General features: G+C 37.5%; 1 protein-coding gene across 8 annotated transcripts in view; it reads left to right on the top strand.

Annotated features, from left to right (window-relative positions):
* Nak (Numb-associated kinase) overlaps nt 1-16372 on the top strand; it is a 264091-nt gene that overhangs the window by 13236 nt on the left and 234483 nt on the right. The gene's annotated exons all lie outside the window — the stretch shown is intronic.

The raw sequence follows: 16372 nt of genomic DNA, 5'->3' as shown, positions 1-16372 counted from the left end.
TCCATCCATCCCTTTTTTGTATTATTTTTATTAGTGTCGAGTAGAAGTAGATCAGGTTTGTTGTACATGATCTTCCTTGTCTAAATCCAAATTTATTTGAATTCAGTATGGTTTTTTCTTCCAAATGTTTAACCCATCTACTTTTGATAACTTTTTCACAAATTTTTGCTACAGTGCTTGTTAGGGAGACCGGTCTGTAGTTGGTTGGATCTTCCTTGTCTCCTTTATATATTGGTACAATATTTGCATTTATCCAGTTCTGTGGTATCCTTCCTTCTTTGAGTGAGTATTTAATTATATTGAATATTTTGTCCATTAACTCCTCTATGCATTCTTTCAGTATCCAATTTACAATTCCATCTGGACCATGTGATTTTCTGACATCAAGGTATTTTATTTGGTCACTGATTTCCTTCTGTGTTACAGTTATTTCCTTCATTGGAGAGGGCTTTCTCTTTCTGTATTCCCTCACAGTTAGGTGGATTTCATTTGTGAATACCAATTTGAAATGAATGCTCATAATTTCAACCATTTCTAGTTCTTTTGTATATTCATGATTTCTCTGGCGCAGCTTTTCTATTTCTTGTTTATTTTTTAGTTTACCATTTACATACCTGTAAAATAGTTTAGGTTGTTCCTTGCATTTTTCTGTTATTTCTCTTTCATAGTTTCTCTTTTCATCCTTGTGTATTTTTGCATAATGATTTCTTAGTTTGATGTATGTTTGCCATTTGCTATTTTTTTTTTCATCTTTTCCAAGCTTTGTCTCTTTTATCTTTATCCTCACTACATTTTTTTGTTGTGCCAACTTTTTATGTATACTCTTGCTTTTGTTGTGGTGCATATTTGTTCACTTCCTCATAAATTTCTTTTAGTATATTCCATTTCTCTTTGATCCTTGTTTCTTCATTTAGGAATTTTTCCCAGTTTGTATTACAAAATAATTTTTTAAGTTTCTCAAAACTCGTTTTGTGGTATATTAGTCTTTCTTTTCTATGTTTCTCATTTCTTTTCAAGTCCATTTGCTCTTTTAGTTCGAATTCCATTAGTACATGGTCACTCTTTCCTATTGGAGTTTTGTAATCAATTCTGTCCACAATTTCAGGTTCTGACATAAGTATTAAATCCAGTCTTGATGGTTCTTAATTGTTTCTGTATCTGCTGACGTCAATACTTATGCCAGAAATTGGAAGTCCCTCACCCTCAATATCCCGAGCAAGCCAGACATTTTTTCGTATGCCTGGCATTGAGACCAAGGTTGGCTACCACCAGGGCATGCAGTGTTTCCAGGATTGGTGCTGTTTGCTATTTGATAGGGGAAGGATTACATTTCTAGAGCTGGCTATGGGTAGTGGACGTGAAATTGAATGTGACAAGATTGCTGCTATAGTGGCCCTGTTTAAGGCAGGATATTCTGTGAAGGAAACTTCTATTAAAATATAGGAGTTACTGTGTGTTCAGCGCAGTGCTGGTTGTTACATTTCAAGGATGGTGCAGGAGCAGCGTTGCACTATGCAAAGAGACACACCACCTAATAACCTGGGGTTTTCTTGCTAAATTTGTTTAGCAAATTTATGAGAAGACTTGTCCATCTCACACTTAATAACATTTAAAGTGGGTGCAAGTTTCCTGGGTCTGCCACAGCGCTGACGTGGGGTAAGTAGTGACACTCCCCCCCCCACCATTCTTGAAATGTAACAACCAGCGTTGCACTGAACACACTGTAATTCTTGTATTTTCAGAGATTTCCTTCACAAAATGCTCTGTCTTAAACAGGGCTACTATAGCAGTAATCTTGTAATGTTTGATTTCATATCCACTACCCATAGCCAGCATCACAGATGCCAAATCACTGAGAATTTACATAAAATCGAAGGGATAGTGTGAAGCTCCAGAGACATAATCCTTCCCCCGTCAAATATTAAACAGCACCAATCCTAGAAACACTGCATGCCCTGGTGGCAGCCAACCTTGGTTTTGCTGCCAAGCATACTCGTATGAAAAAATTCTGGCTTGCTTGCAGCGAAAAAAATACACGGGAGCGACGAGCGATTTCGCTTGGGAAAGTTCCAATGGCGCTCTCGCAAATCCAATAGCGGGAGCGATCCCCCACAAAAAAATCGCTCCCGCTGCAAGATTCAACGTGTTTCATGCATTATTTATCATTTGGCAATCCCTGAATTCCATAATCATTGATGAAAGGATCAGAGCAAACACAACTTACCTGTGATCAATCATTGCATTATCAATTGATATCATAAACGCAACGCATCAATCAACTTTAATTTGTTGATGTACGTACGTATGTGTACGCGGTATAGCTGCTAGAGTTCAATGGCTTACCTAGCCTAGCTTCGTATCAGCTGCATGCACGCGTATAATAGTACATGTTGACTAGACTTTACATAACTATCGTGCTACATAATGTCGTTAGTTGCGAATTGCATGGTACCTGTATGCAGGGAAGTTCATTGGTTACATGCAGCTAGCTGCCCAATCAATGCGCTGACTACATGTACAATGCACCATTGACTAAATAACAGTAACTGGATCGAATCATCAAAAATTCAAAGTGCAAGAGTTAAAGAGTGAGTAAAACTGATTAAGAGAGCTAGTGTAAACTGAGCATTGAGAATGAGAAGTTGAGAACTACATGCTAATGGATTAATCAAATAATCATATAAACAGGTTTAACCTATTAGGTTGCCATAACTAGATTAATATCAAGTAATGAAAATTACAGTGACCTTGTACTGCTACCATAGAAGACCTGCATAGTACTATGCAGAACAGCAGAAAGTCAGAAACTACTAATTTTATTCTACAAAACTCTGCAAGTGGATCTTAACTTAACAAGGAAACTCAGTAATTTGCATCATATTGAAATCCATTAACTAATTTGACATGTTTGTGTCAATGCATTACAATAATAACCTGTAAATTTGCATGTATCTTATTCTTCCCCCACCCATCCCCCTCCCCCCAAAATTAAAGGCTGATTTGTTTAAAAAATGAAGTTATTTTTCATGCACATGAGTAATGAGTTAGCCTTCCAATAGTTTGAAGGAAATCGAACCTGCAAAAACATGGCTCTGGAAGTATAAAAAATGGCTCTGGTAATTAAAAGAATGGCTCTGGTGAAATTAAAAAAAAAATTAAAAATGGCTCTGGAAAATAAAAAAGTATTTTTTTCCCTGCTTGCTTGGGATATTGAGGGTGAGGGACTTCCAATTTGTGGCATAAGTATTGATGTCTGCATTATTGTGTTCAAACTTATGGCTGCCATGGTACATATGTGTATGCACATATGTATATACAGGTAAACGTCGACTTACGATGGCATTAGGTTTCGATAGAGCCATCGTAAGATGATTTCATCGTAAGTCGATCCCCAATTTGTGTATCACTGTTCCGTGGTCACTGTACCTAGCCTACCTGTATATTAACCACCAGAGATACTGAATATAGCCTATTAAACATGTACAGTAGTTTATTTAATTATTTTTATCCTTTTTACCATATTCAAACACTATAATATGTATTTTCAGTACGGAACTTAAATCTCGCGGGCAGCAGCCAATGCCAGCCATACGACGTGACGTAATAATACTCGCATCATAAAATATAGTCACCGCTTATATCGATCGTTCTCTCTTTCACCCGCGAATTTTGAAAACCACAGAGAATGGGATTCAAGGCACATTTGAGAGAATGTAAAAACACAGGGGCGACTACAATAAATATAATCAAGACGCCAATATGGCAGCGTCGCGAATCCACTTGCTCCTCATGACGCCTACGTGTGCGGCACCGTATGGAAGGGGTTAAATTATCATATCGTCGTCGTCGTCGTCGTCATCGTAAAGTCGAACAATCGTAAGTCGCGGCCATCGTAAGTCGACGTTTACCTGTACATGTATAAATATATATGTGTATATATATAAGTACATGTACATATATGTATTTACAGGGTTATCAATTCTTTTTTCTTCTCTCCCTTAACTAGCCAGGCAGACTAGTTAGATTGAATTTTGGATAGTCTTTAAGAATTTTGACCAACCCACCACAAAATTTGACTAGTCCATCATGTTTTTTAATTGCATGACGTAATATTAATTTTTGGAGAGCCCAGGTACTATTCAACCATTAATTCATATCCATCACTGTAATGTTATCAGGCAACACCACAAATTTACCTTGGCTATGGTACCAGAAGGGGGCCGTCACGATGACTTTCCGAAAAAAAAAATCAAAATATTAAAAAAAAAAAAATCCCTGTCATCTAGTGGCCTTTGGCAAGCCAGTCCTGAAATATTTTAGTGAAATACCAAAAAATAAAGGAGTTATGGCTATTTTTCTGACCCCCTCCCCCCCCCCCAACTTCCCAGTACACCTTCGCTGCACATATGTTCGACTAAGTTATTTCATCGCAATAAAAATGGCACAAATGCGATGTATTTTGTTATTCACTAATATAGACTAGCTGGAAACTTGTCCTACACGTGGGGATAGCACTTTGCACGCGTGAGTAAACTGAGAGAATTATTGTGAGTAGGCGGAGAAAGCGAATTGTCGCCCCTTGGAGAACATTTATTTACTTTTATTTGAAGCTATAATCATTTCAAGAATGCCTAAACATTCGAAGAAGAAACGTGCATTTCATGAGAGCTAAGAAACTGAATCAAATTATTGAGAAAGAGTGTACTTCTGCCTCGGTTATTACTGGAGATGACTCATAGCAGTGCTGCTGCGCGCGCCTGGGCTTGGCTACGCTGACTGCGCATTATCGCACTCCTCTACCCCTCCATATCCTCTTTTCTCAAATGACGTCACCACAAACATTGAGCATGCGTGACGTACCATCACGTGCCTCTTCAAATGAAACGCTCCGAGTGCTTTTCGTCACAAGAGCGACTGTCATTGATCATAACGTTGGAAGGACACATAATATTCTTTCTCACTTGGTTGGAGTCAATCCCATCATTACAAAAGCACTTGAGGAACAAGACAAAGACACAGAACGGAAAGGGACACCAAAGACCAGAAAGAGGAAGAGAAAACTATTGTTCAGCTCCGATTTCCAGCCGGGAGCTTTCTAGTAAGCGAACCTGGTGACAATGAGGGAGGTGGTGCCTCCTGAAACCCTCGCCTTCTGAGCTGCTAATACCTTGTAAAAGGGGGGACCAGGTACCAGCTACACTTTATAATAACATGTGAATGACATAGAATGCATGAAGATTGTCGCAGAGAAAAAAAAATCTAAATGAAATATATAAGAAATGTAGGGAAATGTATTTTGAACTTCAAAGCTCAATATCTCAAAACTACCCTTTTCTCTACATTTTTTTCTATCTCCTCCATAACTACTTGGCCGATTTTAATGGGGTTTGGATCATTTGAAAGCTGAATAAATTTGTAAACTTTTTATCATGGGGTTTTTCATTTTTTGTGATAGAAGTCGATATATTGTATTTAAAAAAATGACATCATTAAAAAAAAATTCTTTCCCCTAAACTGTACGATAATTTTTTAGGTATTGCTATAGAGCATTTGTGGTATTTTTTTCAGCATGCTCAGTCAATGGATAAATGAGGAGATAGAAAGTTTGTAATTGGTCAAAAAACGTTTTTCTTTATCAATAACTTCATTGTTTTTCAACCAAATGATATGAAAATTGGTGGTGAACATCTCAGTATATGTATATATAAAACATATTAAAAATCCGCGAAATTCCAATCATAATTGACGAAGTTCGTTTTCGAGCGTGACGGCCCCCCCGAAGGCACCCCATACCATGACATCATCAGGGTACTTGACCATCCCATTTGTGTACTTGGGGTGGTGTGGGTTCATATCTAGTTGGAACCTCATCTTGCCTCCTTGATTCCCAGTAACATTAAATGTAGTCTCATCACTCCAGAATATAGACGCTCCTCAACTTACGTTTTAGTTATGTTCCGAATGGCCGAACGTAATGTGAAAATGAACGTAAGTTGTTACTGTACGTTCCAGTAATGTATGACCGTTTATACTGTATTATAGATCCATAAAGTCTATTACTGTATCTTATGAAACACCCCGAAATCATTAATTATAAACATAACATTGTAAAATAATAACATTAATTTCAAATAAATTAAATTCAAGCAACATAAAGTGAGATGGTGAAGGAGGAGGAGGCAAGACACGTTCAGTCTATCGTTTGTCCCATGTAAACAAAGGACGCAGCATCATGTGTAAGTATCGTTTGAACGTTTTGCACTACGGAGAGTGCACTAAACTAAAAAATTCACTCATCTTTTTTTTTTTTTTTTTTTTTTAGTCCGTTCAAACGCAAGAGTGAAAAAACGTAAAACGAATGAACATAAGTAGAGGAGCATCTGTACCTTTTTACACTTCTCACTGTCCCACATTAGATATTTCTTACAAAATTGTACATGTTTTTACTTCTGTCTCTCCTTTAGAATAGGTTTACGTTGTGGCACCTAATGCTCATAATTGAGAATGTCCCTGAGGCAGCATTGGGTAGTCCTAATAGATATCTGTTACGGGAGTTGCAGGTTCTTTTCTTTCAATTCCTTTGCTGTGGTTTTAGGTTCAGCCTCCACCTGTCACTGAAGCACCTTATGAGTCCTCGTAGAAGTCTTTCTAGCCAGCCTAAGCCTGACTTGGAATGGTTGGTTATCACCTGCAGCCTTACATTTCTGCAGAGCTAAGCCAATCTGGATCTAGGTATCTTTACTGCACTCTCCAGCCACACACAGTGATGATATTGCTGCAATTTGGTCCTTTTGGCAACTCTGGACCTCGTAGCATTATCTCAAAAAAAAAAAAAAAAAAAAAAAAAAAAAAAAAAAAAATATATATATATATATATATTTATATATATATATATATATATATATATATATATATATATATATATATCCACATCCACTCATGAAACAGTGGGCAACAGAGATCTTTCTATGGGACTTAAGCTCCACCCACTCTAACTCATGCTCATGCCAATACCATTGTCGTTTTCTTAAGGTCTTTGATAATTTGTCATGTGTATTGGGCATGATTTTGGTACCAATACCTTTGTTGCTGACTGTGTATGTATGTATGTATGTATATATATATATATATATATATATACCGTATTTTTTGGTGTATGACCCGTGGCTTTTTGCCTCAGAAAGGGGCCAAATTTCGGGGGTGCGGGTGATATAAAGGTGCGGGTCATCTGTGGATTCTGATTAGAAATTGCCCTCTTACGCAGTCAAAAAAAAAAAATGAACGATTAGTTTAGCTGGGTGCCCTCTCGGATCGGGGATTTGCGGGGGGACCGACTGGATTCGTCGGATGAAAGTTGATTAAAGTCATAATACAGCGTGTACGATCGAGACAAACGACAAAGAGAAGGTAGGATTTGTCTTACCCGCTTTACATGCTCTTGTTATTAATAAAGGCATTATCACAAATAAAACAGGCTTAACTAAACAGCATGAACACAATACAAGTGACTGGTACCAACACCAACATCGTGTGTCGCGATCAAACAAAAACAAGCGGGCGGCCATTTTCGCAATCACAAATTACAAACTGTACCTGATTCCTTAATGCTAAATTTGTGCATTACATGTGGGTCGTTCAAGCATGGAAGAAAATTAAAGAATAGACTATTCAGAACGGTTTCCGTAAATCAGAAATGTGCCATCCTGCAATGTTCGATGCATGCTACGACTCGGAAAAGGAATCGGACGAATCCGAAATCGAAATGGAAACGGATGAGGTCACTGCATCAGAATTGGCCGATTTATACCACAACCTCTTCCATGACGATACAGAGGATGAGGAATTCGATGGCTTCGTGAGCGATGATACGCCTTCATAAACATTGACTGTCGTCTGTGATCACTGTGTTTTTTTTTTCTAATAACGATGTGCTCCATTGACTCTGTTCATAACAGTTCAGTAATGTGCTCTATTATTGTTCTATTCTATTGAAAACTAACCATTGGAAATTGTTTGGTTTAAAAATTAATTACCAGTGTTTGTATGGCATTTATAAACCAATTGATTAATTACCGGTAAACAATCAAACAGGGTTTTATGGCATTATTTACACAAATTTATTAAGGTTCTTTGTAATATATATATATAAGTGCAATAAAATATATTGAAATGTAATTTGTTGGTTATTCTTCATCTTCATCACAATTAGAAATAAATAGGACTGGAGGAATACTATCATGATCATGAATCACAATGCCGCGTCTTCGACCCATCCCAAAGGCATCGTAAGATCAGTTGCACACTTTCGAGATCACCCCTCTTTCATCGAAGCTACCATTACATCTAGTGGCAGCTTCAGAAACCAAATTGTGATGAATCCTGAAAAGCAAGATATCACCAAGAAACCTGCTAATATCGGAAAACATATATTTTTTTTTTTATAAATCACATAAGCATTGATGAAACAGAAAATTTAGAAAAAGCCTCGGCTTTGAAATGACTTTGATCACCACGTCAACGGCCGGCCGTAACAACAACCGCCGTGAGCTGTGCCTGTGGCCACCCATGCATGGGTGGTATACATCGTCGGATCTACACTGCCGTGCACGCAATATGACTGCGGATCATACAGCGGTGCGGGTCTTGTGTGGATTTTCACTAAGGTGTAAGGGGGTGCGGGTCATATAACGGTGCGGGCTATAGTCCGAAAAATACGTTATATATATATATATATATATATATGAAAGGTGTGATAAAACCACTTGGAAAATAAAATGAAAGGTGACCAAAGGTGTCTGTCTATTTAAGACATTTTCGAAGGTACAGAGTAAGGAAACATTGACTATATATATACAAATGAAGTACATTAGGGGGAATTAAGACATGTCCAATGTGACCTTACTCTCTCAACACTGCCGGACATTTGACCTGGCTACTGTCAACAATTTTGTTTGTCATTAAGTTATCTAATTTATACATTCCCATACTCATATTCATGTTCTCAAATGAAGCTTTAATATAACATGATTCTATGATATTTCTCTCCTTAATGTCCTTACTTAAGACAATTTTCTTGGTGTTATAGGTTGAGTCCCGATTATCCAGGCTCAGATATTCCGAAATCCTGGAAATTCTGTAAAAAATCACTGTTAAATTGATAATCTGTTAAATCACTATTCTGCAAAATCTGTATGAATATCCATAAAAAATCACCGCTGAATCAATAATCCCTACACTATCCTGCAAATTCCATAATTTATGGATTCTTTTTATCATTTACCTGTACCTGTATTTCCGTATTTAACTTCCTTATTAACTTCTTTAATGACTACTTAATTTCCTTATCTCTAGTACCATTTTTATTAATTTACAATGAATTTGCACATAATCCATAAAAATTGATTATCTGTTCTGGTAAAAGTCCTGAGGATTTCGGATAATCGAGACTCGACCTGTATAACACAAAGAAAATTGTCTTAAGGACATTAAGTAGAGAAATATCATAGAATTATGTTATATGAAAGCTTCATTTGAGAACAACATGAATATGAGTATGGGAATGTATAAATCAGATAACTTTATATCAAATAAAATTGTTGAACAGTAGCTGGGTCAAATGTCCAGCAGTATTGAGAGAGTAAGGTCACAATGGATCTGTCCTAATTCTCCCTAATGTTCATTTGTGTATATATATATATATATATATATATATATATATATATATATATATATATATATATATACAGGTAAACGTCGACTTACGATGGCCGCGACTTACGATTGTTCGACTTTACGATGACGACGACGACGACGACGATATGATAATTTAACCCCTTCCATACGGTGCCGCACACGTAGGCGTCATGAGGAGCAAGTGGATTCGCGACGCTGCCATATCGGCGTCTTGATTATATTTATTGTAGTCGCCCCTGTGTTTTTACATTCTCTGAAATGTGCCCTGAATCCCATTCTCTGTGGTTTTCAAAATTCGCGGATGAAAGAGAGAACGATCGATATAAGCGGTGACTATATTTTATGATGCGAGTATTATTACGTCACGTCGTACGGCTGGCATTGGCTGCTGCCCGCGAGATTTAAGTTCCGTACTGAAAATACATATTATAGTGTTTGAATATGGTAAAAAGGATAAAAATAATTAAATAAACTACTGTACATGTTTAATAGGCTATATTCAGTATCTCTGGTGGTTAATATACAGGTAGGCTAGGTACAGTGACCATGGAACAGAGTGATACACAAATTGGGGATCGACTTACGATGAAATCGTCTTACGATGGCTCTATCGAAACCTAATGCCATCGTAAGTCGACGTTTACCTGTATATATATATATATATATATTTATACACACATGTATATATATATATGTATATATATACATATATATATATACACTCACTATCCGAGTTACGACCTAGATCGGTTCCGACCAACCGGTCGTAAGTTGAAACGGTCGTAACTCGGACCGTATATGATGCAGAGCGTAAATCCAGCTCAAATGTTTCGTTTGTGGCCTCATTGTAGAACATTCTCAGTGTATGCAAAATGTCCAATACTCTTTGATTGTTATACTAAATGATAAATTAATAATAATAGATTAATAGGATAGGGTAAAGAAAGAAAATATATTACACAGGATTCTTATTAGAGACCGAAAATACAAATTAACACAAGGATACAAAATATAAAAAATAGAAAATATGTATGTAAAAAAAAAATAATAATAATAAATAAAACTAAAATCCACTTTTTGGTTGCACGTCATCTACACTTTCTTCGTGCGTACGGTCGAGGCATAATTAATAAAAAGAGGTTGAAGTAATAAAGGCTTAATAACATTTAAAATAATTCCCTCAAATGTACATGAAAACAAGTACAAGATCTTCTATGCACTGGGCTCAATCGTCGCCTCCCATGCGAAAACGTTCGGTCTCTCTTCGTAAGAAAAGAACGATAATCATAGCATAGCGTTATTTCATCAAATAAATATTTTATGCATGGAATAGTACAGTGAGATATATTGTTTTATTGAATATAAGATATTATACTTCAGAACTCCAGGAATATCATAGACTTGGGTTAAAGCTATTTGTATCCATGTTCGTACACTACAGCTTTCGACTTTCGACCAAGATAGAACTCGAACCAGAATGAAAAGTACGAATGCAGGACTACTGTAAACCGACTGTCTGTCTTGGCTTTCGGGGAAGCGTGTATCACCGATCTGGCAAAACTGCCCTTTCTGACCATTCCCACCTGCCCTGATTATCGGTGGGAACTGGGAATCGAAATACGGTATAATATCAATTCCAGTAAAATTATGGTATATGGTAGACATCGTATGGTAGATGGTAGACACACACTAAATTATGGTAGAAATGCCATAATTATGGCAGACAGCACAACCTTGGTGAGATGCTGGGCTGTGCTGCCGCAACTGTCGTACGGGATGCTGGATGCCACGTGCAAACGTACAGTAAACCACTAAACTCATAATATGTGCATGTAGGCATCTGCTGAATGTGGTCGTAAGTACGGGTGGACGTAAGTCGCACAGGTCGTAACTCGGATAGTGAGTGTATATATATATTGTCACTGTGTCCTTACATTGTACCTTTGAAAATGTCTTAGACAAAAATGCTTGGTCACCTTTTATTTTCCAAGTGGTTTTATTACACAGAGGACTGGAGGAGTGCCTATATAGTTACACTTTACAAGGGAAAAGGGGACAAGTGTGAGTGTAGTAGTTTCAGAGGGATTAGCTTGTTAAGTGAAGTTGGAAAGGCTAATGGGCGGGTCTTGATTGAGAGGATTAGGAGAGGAATAGTGTGGGTTTAGGACAGGTAGAGGTTGTGTAGATCAGATTATTGTGGTACGACAGGTATATGAGAAAACTATAGGAAAAGGTAAAGTTTTTTTTTTATGGATCTGGAAAAGGCTTGACAGGGTAGACTGGAAGGCACTGTGGGAGGTATTGCAGATATACAGGATAGGAGGAAAGTATTTAGGAGCTGTCAAGAGTTTTTACGAGAGTAGTAGAGTGTGTGTCAGGATTAGAAATGGAGAGAGTAAGTGGTTTGAGGTAAAGGTGGGACTTGGTCAGGGATGTGTTATGTCACCCTGGCTGTTCAATTTATACATGGATGGGGTGGTGCAAGAGGTGAATGCAAGGGTGGTGGGTCAGGGATTGGAGATGATTAAAGAAAATGGAGAAAAGTGGGAGATAAGCCAGCTGTTGTTTGCTGATGACACAGTGCTTGAAGCAGGATCAGAGGAGGGATTGAGGAAGGTAGTGACAGAATTTGGGAAAGTGTGTGAAAGAAGGAAGTTGAAGATAAATGGGGGTAAAAGTAAAGTGATGAGATGTACAAAGGGTGAAAGTGGGAGAGAGACTGGAGGAAGTGGATAGTTTTAGATACTTGGGTGCTAATGTGGCAGGAAAGGGAGGAGCGGAGGTGGAAGTAGAATGTAGATTGAGAGAAGTGAGTAAATGCCTTGGTGCATTAAAAAATGTAATGAGAAATAGACATTTGGAATGGATGCTAAGGAGATTGTATGAAGGAGTGATTGTGCAGACAGTACTGTATGGGGCAGAAACATGGAACATAAGAGAGGAAGAGAGAAGGAGTTTGAATGTGTTTGAGATGAGTTGTCTAAGAAGTATGATAAGGCTGGATAAAGTGAGAAATGAGATGAGGAGGAGAACGGAGGTGGAAAGGGAGTTGGGAGATAGGGTGGATGAAAGAGTATTGCGATGGTTTGGACACATGGATAGAATGAGTGAAGAAAGACTAGTAAAAGAGGTGTGGAAGGCAGATGTAGAAGGAGTGAACATGAGGGGGTGACCTAGGATGAGATGGATGGATGGGGTAAAAGGGGCTTTGGGGAAGAGGGGAATGTCTGTTGAGGAAGGACGGGAGAGGACAGAAGACAGGGGTGAATGGAGAATGGTTGTATATGGATGATGTGATCCATGAGGTGGAATAGATGGTGGGTGAGGGAGTATATGTGAGAAACATTTGACACAGCCTGAAGGGATATCTCCCCGTCTTCTCCTTTTCTGCATGAGGGGACGGAGAGGGGGGGTCACTGATTTAATGAAGCAGCCTTGCTGTGGATGTGCTGTGTCTTGCGACATTGCTTCTGACCCAGGGCAGTGAGCAAGATGCAGGGATGACCCGTCATCTAGGAGGTGCCAAGATGAGAGGGTGGAGGGGAGTGGGATGTGATAGGGATGGAATGGGTGGGAGTGGTTTTTATGCCTTTGTTTTTTGGCTACCTCCCTTATAAGGGGGAAAAAGCCTTTGGTATATGTATATATGTAACACCAGAATTGACACATCATGCCTTGTGCTAATTTTGATGGTGGAATCCCTACTCCCTGGGGGTACAGCAAAGGGATTGCCAGACACCCGGACTCGGTCATGGTCTGTGGTGCTTTTTGGGTACTATGGTGTTGGAAAGCTAATGTTCTTACCAAAGAATGTTAGTCAACAAGTAGAGGTACCTAAATCTCTTGGCAGATCAATCTTAAGAACTGCTTCAACATCTTTCAAAGTGAAGTGTACCAGCAGGATGGAGTACCTGCCCACACAGCAAAATTGGTAACTGGTTGGCTGGAATTTGTGGGAATTGAATATATAAAGGATTGGGCAGGCAACAGTCCTGACCTCTCTCCAATAGAAAATTTGTGGGTTTTGATGAAAACCCAGTTGAGTAAACATGACACATCAGGTATGCTGAAACTTGTTGCTGCCCTTCAAAACATCTGGGCTAACTTTTCTTCATCCATTCTCCCAAGCCCCACCCTCTCTGTTCCCTGTCACCTCAGATCTTGCTTGAAGAATAAGGGAGGATATACCAAATACTAAAAGTTGGAGAGTACCCAATATGAAGTCTATTATTGTTTTTTGCATGGATATATGATGGGAGTAGAAAATGTGTACCAATTCTGATGACACTGTATGTATTTACCTAGTTGTATTTACCTAGTTGTATTTTACGGGAAGGGGAGCTATGCTCGTGAGGTCCCGTCTTCATATCTCATTTTATCTAAACTATTTTTAAATTCATGTATTGTTTTTGCACACACCACTTTCTCATCTAACTTGTTCCAACTGTCTATTGCTCTGTGAGGAAAGCTGTTCTTTTTCAAATCTCTTCTATAGTTGTCTTTTTTTATTTTCTTTCCGTGTCCTCTTGTATTTCTGTCATCCCATTTTATCAGATTCTCTCTATCAGTAATTTCTATGCCTTTCATGATTCTGTAAATAGCTATCAAATCTCCTCTCTCTCTTCTTTGCTCTAGTGTCTGTAGTTTAAGTTTTTGTAGTCTCTCTTCATATGATAGTTTTGAGAGTGTTGGTGCCAGTTTAGTAATTGCTCTTTGTATTCTTTCAAGTTTTTTTATACATTTTTTTGTACTTGGTGACCATATCGTTGCTGCATATTCCAATCTTGGTCTTATCAGGGTGATTAGGATTTTCCTCACCATTTCTTCATCCAGGTATGTAAATGCCACTTTGATTGTTCTTATTAAATTATAAGTTTCTCCAAAAATCTTATTTATATGTTTCTCAGGTGACATATTATTCATAACAATGACTCCCAGGTCCCTCTCATTTTCTACTCTTTTTATTCCTTCTTCTCCCAAATTATATGATCCTGTTATTCTGTTTTTGCTTTTTCCAAATTCCATTATACTACACTTTTTTGTATTGAACTCCATCTCCCACTTCCTACTCCATTCTTGTACTTTATTTAGATCTCTGTGTAGTGATTCACAATCCTCTTCAGTTTTCACTCTTTTCAGTAATTTTGCATCATCTGCAAAGAAGCTCATATAGCTTTCAATTCCTTCATCCATATCATTAATATATATAGCAAACATTATTGGGGCCAGAACTGTTCCCTGCGGGACACCGCTTATTACTTCATTCCATTTTGAGTGCCGATCTCTTATCACTACTCTCATTTTTCTTTCTTGCAAAAAGTCTTCCATCCAATTTAGCAATTTACCTTGTATTCCTCCTTCATATTCTAATTTCTTAAGCAACTTCTTATGTGGTACTTTGTCAAAAGCTTTTTTTAGGTCTAGAAATGCACAATCAGCCCATCCATCTCTTTCTTGTATTATATCTATTAGTCTTGAATAGAAACATATTAAATTGGTGACGCATGATCGTCCTTGTCTGAATCCAAATTGCCTTGGATTTAGTACGTTGTTTTTTTCCAAGTATTTTACCCATCTACTTTTGATAATTCTTTCACATATTTTTGCTATTGTACTTGTTAGAGAGACTGGTCTATAGTTGGGAGGTTCTTCTTTATTTCCTCCTTTATATATAGGTACTATATTTGCTTTTTTCCAATCTTCTGGAACTTTTCCTTCTTTTAAGGAACTGCTTATTATGCTATGTATTTTGTCTGCCAGTTCATTCCTACATTCTTTCAGAATCCAGTTTGCTATTTCATCTGGCCCATGCGATTTTCTGACATCAAAATTACCCAAGTGTGTCAATATTTCATTCTTCGTTACTTCTATTTCTTCCATAGGGGGGACTTTTTCCTTCCACTCAATCTCTTCAGGTTGTATATTTTCCCTTGTAAACACTGATTTAAAATGTTTGTTCATAATTTCTGCCATTTCCATTTCCTCAGTGTATTCAACTCCTCCTTGTCTTAATTTCTCCAAGTCTTGTTTGTTTTTCAGTTTATTGTTTACAAATCTGTAGAATAGTTTTGGTTGATCTTTACACTTTTCTATAACATCTTTTTCATATTTTCTTTTTTCCTCTCTGCACTTTTGTACATATTCATTTCTATGACCAGTATATATTTTCCATTTTTCAGGTCTTCTGTCTTTTTTCCATCTGGTCCAGGCTTTGTCTCTTTTGTCTTTTAACTCCCTACAACTTTTGTTGTACCAGCATTTTACATATTCTTTTTCTTGTTTTTGTCTTGGGACATACTTTTCCACTCCTTCTTTGTAAATTTTTGTCAAAATATTCCATTTCTCTTCCACTGATGTTTCTTCTTTGTATATTTCTTCCCAGTTTTCTTGTTGGAAGAATTCTCTTATTTTATCAAAGTTTGTTTTTTCATACATCATTCTTCCTTTTCTATATTGTTCATTTCTTTTCATATATTTTTCTTCATTAAGTTCCAGTTCAATCAATATGTGGTCACTTTTACCTATTGGTGTTTTATATTCAATCTTGTCCACTATTCTAGGTTCAGATGTAATTATTAAGTCTAGCCTCGATGGTTCTTCTTCATTTCTATACCTAGTGTTCTCTTGTATCCATTGTGTCATTGAATGGTCAGTAATCATCTCAAGTAGAGCATTTCCC

This window comes from Oratosquilla oratoria, chromosome 1, assembly GCF_046742065.1.
Source record: "Oratosquilla oratoria isolate Oo_2021 chromosome 1, ASM4674206v1, whole genome shotgun sequence".
Taxonomy (NCBI): domain Eukaryota; kingdom Metazoa; phylum Arthropoda; class Malacostraca; order Stomatopoda; family Squillidae; genus Oratosquilla; species Oratosquilla oratoria.
This window is presented reverse-complemented; position numbering and strand designations above follow the sequence as displayed.